The sequence below is a fragment of the Papio anubis genome, chromosome 3 (genome assembly GCF_008728515.1).
Source record: "Papio anubis isolate 15944 chromosome 3, Panubis1.0, whole genome shotgun sequence".
Lineage (NCBI taxonomy): Eukaryota > Metazoa > Chordata > Mammalia > Primates > Cercopithecidae > Papio > Papio anubis.
The window spans coordinates 172,280,781-172,285,283 of NC_044978.1; positions in this window are offsets into that span (position 1 = coordinate 172,280,781).

Genomic DNA, 4,503 nt, shown 5'->3' on the forward strand with positions numbered 1-4,503 from the left:
GATTCAAGTGATTCTCTTGCCTTAGCCTCCTGAGAAGCTGGAATTACAGATACCTGCCACCACACCCGGCTAATATTTTTGTACTTTTAGTAGAGGCAAGGTTTTGCCGTGTTGGCCAGGGTGGTCTCAAATTCCTGACCTCAGGTGATCCACCTGCCTCAGCCCCCCAAATTGCTGGGATTACAGGTCTGAGCCACTGCGCCCGGTCCATTTTTAAGTTTTAAGTCATTTTCTATATTCCCTTTCTTTATCTATCATTTGCCATCTTAACTTTCAATGTAATCTTAATGTAAAGTCATCTCTAGAGTTTCGCAGTAGGAACTTACGGGCAAAGGCATATACTGTATCTGTTAAGAGCTGAATTGTGTCCTCACAAAATTGCTGTGTTAAAACCCTAAATTCCATCACCTCAGCATGTTACCATATTTGGAGATGGTGTCTTTAAAGAGGAAATTAAGTTAATATGAGGTCATTGGGGTGGGCCCTAACACCATATGACTAATGTTCTTATAAGAAGATGTAATTTGGGCACAGAGAGGGAAGACCCTGTAAAGACACAGGAAGGACAGGGTAGCCATCTACAAGCCGAGAGGCCTCAGAAGAAATCAACCCTACCAACATCCCGATCTCGGACTTTCCAGCCTCCAGAACTGTGAGAAAATGAACATGTGTTTCTTTAAGCTACGCCATCTGTGGTACTTTGTTCTGCCAGCTCTAGTAAGCTAATACAAAAACCACAAAAGAAGTCATAGTAGTTAGAGTAGCAGTCATAGCAGAAAACGAGCATTTACTACGTTCTGTGCAATGTCCTAAGCACTTACATGTATTGATTCACTTAATCTTTAACACAACTCTAAGAAAAGGATCAAATGAGTTAATACTTGCAAATGCTTGGGAAAGTGCCTGCACAGAATGAGTGTTCAATAAATACTACCCATTGATATTTTCTGTAGTTTAGCATGGAGGAGGCAAAGGCAAAGCCCCAGGAAGATGAAGTCACTTCTGTATATTTTTATGAGCGGATATATTAGAGCTCTCACCCTCTTCCTCAGGGCTGGGTAGAGATAAAGCAGTGATCACCAGGGCAGAACAGCTATGTTCAGCAGGATAGAGGTCCCACGATGGACATCAGCAATGGACACTGTAGGGTGGTAAGATGATGCTGGGCGCAACACTGAACACTGTGAGGGGTCATTTCTGAACACACATGAGGCGGCAAGTTGGGGGTAGATTTGGGGGACATTAAAAACATGTGTATTAAACCCATTCACTCAAAGAAAAATGTTTTCCATAGCTCACTTGCTTTCCTGAATGTCTTGATATACGAATGGGTCACTTGTTTCACATTTAACTCAGTAGCAGCATTAGCCCAGAATCCATGCCTCTTCTTATTCTGCAATGGTTATTCCTCCTACTATAAGAAGTTAGCCTTCCAGAGAGAGGAGAATTCCAAACTGTGGTTGTTATTGTTTTTTAAAGATATCAATAAAAAGTGTGGTCATCTGTTGTAGTCCAGGGAATCCCAGCATTGCTTGCAGTAGATGGAACTACTTCCTTGGGCTTGCCTGCTGATCACTTCCCAGGCGAGTAGCTTCAGAAACTCTCATATTACCCGATATTACTATATCAGGAATATGTGTTGCACAGAACATGCCTGCTCATCCCTCCTCTCTCACACTGGGGTAACAGGAACAAATAAAAACAGGAAAATACAAGAACAGAGAAAGAATGAATTAACAGAGACAATGCATGACTAATATGTCAAGGTCAACACCACACGCAGCTCATTCCTTTGTGGATTATGTGCAGCATCCTGATCTCTCACTCTGAATAGAAGATGGAGAGTAGAAGCCCAGGTATGTGTAGGTGTGTTGGTTGTGGGGGTTTTCAGGGGTCTCTCCATGGCCACTGTGAGCCATCACCTGTTCCTAGAAGATGCTGCCATTATTAATCCATCAACAGTTGCCGATTTACTCTCCATACCCTCAGCACTCTTAGCAGGAAACAGTATGGTTTCTTCTATGACTCCTGTGACTATTTTTCTTGCTGCCCAATGCAAGTGCCATTTTGAATTTTCTCTAGAATCACCATCTTCTCTTTCTTCTCTCACTGTTTGGATAGTCAGTTATTTATATCTCAACAGCAGGGTGGGCTTCCTGAGTAGGGAAACAGGGTGGGGTGGGACAGTGTGGATGTTGGTGCAAAGATCCAGATTGCTCCTTCAAGCCGTGGATTATCTATTTTATTTTCAGGAATAAATGTGTGTGTGTGAAGAAGCATTCCTGCAGAAAGACATAGCAATGCAGAATGGTGCCTGCTCGACTATAGAAGCGGGACATGCAGAAAGAATCTGAAGGGACCATTTCAACTTTTTGATGCTGAGACGAGCTGTATTATCCCAGAGCCCAGCTAACAACAGATGATGCAACATGTAGAGGAGGGACCTTCTTTATCAGGAGGGAAGACATACCACTCACCTCCTTAGTGCTTTCTCCTTTAATATTCAGATTAAGGGCTCAAAAATAAGTATTAGTTATACTGCACTAAAGACCAGGAGCTGTCTGTTTACCCACTTCCTTTCATTGACTTCACTCTTCTCTCCCCTGTTCTCTCTCATCTGGTTTCAGGGCTTTCTAAATCAGGTAAATAGAGTGCTGTTCAACCTGATAACCAAACCGGGTCAAACCCAAACATTCAGTGCTTATGGAAGGAAATACACAAAGCTGTTAACAGGATGCGATGGGTAGAGTGGAATAAAAGAAGGCTTTGGTTTTCTTAACTTTTCTTTTTTTCTCTTTTTAACTTTTAAGTTCAGAGATACATGTGCAGGTTTGTTACATAGATAAACTTGTTTCACAGGGTTTGTCATATAGATTATTTCATCACCCAGGTATTAAGCCTAGTACCCATTAGTTATTTTTCCTGATCCTCTCCCTCTTCCCAGCCTCCACCCTTCGATAGGCCCCAGTGTGAGTTGTTCCCCTCTGTGTGTCCATGTGTTCTCATCATTTAGCTCCCACGTATAAGTGAGAATATATGGTATTTGGTTTTCTGTTCCTATGTTAGTTTGCTAAGGATAATGGCCTCCAGCTCCATCTATGACTCCGTAAAGGACATGATCTCATTCTTTCTTATGGTTGCATAGCATTCTATGGTGTATATGTACCACATTTCCTTTATCCAGTCTATCCTTGAAGGGCATTTAGGTTGATTCCATGTCTTTGCTATTGTGAGTAGTGCTGCAATAAACTGTTTTTAAATGCAATATTACAAGGATGCATTGCTTTCATATTATGAAAAAATAATACATCTTTTAAAACAAAACATATGCAATATAACCCTAAAATACATAACTCAGACCAGAGGGAGCAGCTGCACCTACAACCCAGGAAAATTCCCTCAACACTTTTACTTCCCTCTTGTGGGCCTCTTCACACACGTAATGAACAACTATTTAGGGGGCTTCGTAGTTTACAAAGTACTCTCTCAACCATTGCCTTATTAAGCGTTCAATTCATAGCAATTCAATACGATTATTTCCATTTTGCAGATGAGAAACTGAGATTTGAGGGTTAAATGATTTAATTTCTGTTGACAGTCACAATCTGAAATTCTTAGGGCAAAACAGAGTCTCGGATGTGGCGATGATGCACAGGAGTGGCATAGAGAGGGCAGCTCAGGACCCTCGGGCAGGGACGGTGGAGGTATGAAACAAAGAGAGCAACGTGCCCCTCCTCTTGGATACACCATGTGCCAGCTCTTTCCACAGATCATCCCATAGCCATACTGTGTAAACACACTGCTGTCCCATTGTCAGATGAAAGATTAAAGCTCAGTGAGGTGAAGTCCCTGTCTACACTGAGAAGCTAGTACGTGTTGAAATTGGAATTCAAACATGGATATACCTAAACCTAAACCTTCTTCTCTAAACCATTTGACCCACTGCCTTCCTAAGAGGCTGTTCATAGAGGAAGGCCACGGTGTCCTGCAATCTGATGTTGCATCCAGTTTCTTCACTAGACTATGGGAGCCCCAGGAAAGTGGATTTAGTCACATTACCTTCAGATGCCCATTGAAGTGTCTGCCTCAGAGCAGTCATTTAACACTCACTCGTGGAAGAGCCAAAAGAAAAGGGATTTGTCTGCCTAGATAGGCTGGGCCCCTAGCTGAATCCTTTTGTCTGTTCCCACAGCATGAAGGAAGACATTGGTTAGCATATCCATGCTTCACTTTTATGCATTTGTTGTACTGTGAGCTGCAGCACTGCCACTTTTAATCAGACATTCATTGTCCAATAGACACAGATCCAAAGCACCCAGTGCAACATTTGCAGAGGTTGGCAGGGCAGGATAAGAAGTCTGTTATAGGGACTGCCCCATCATAATTCCCATTTTCGCCTTTCCCTCAGCACTGCCAGCTTTGGGCAGGGTGCAGAAACTGAAGCCAGCTTTAGAGAAACCCAAAAGGTTAAAATCTGTGTTTCAGCAATGGGCTTTGTGCAAA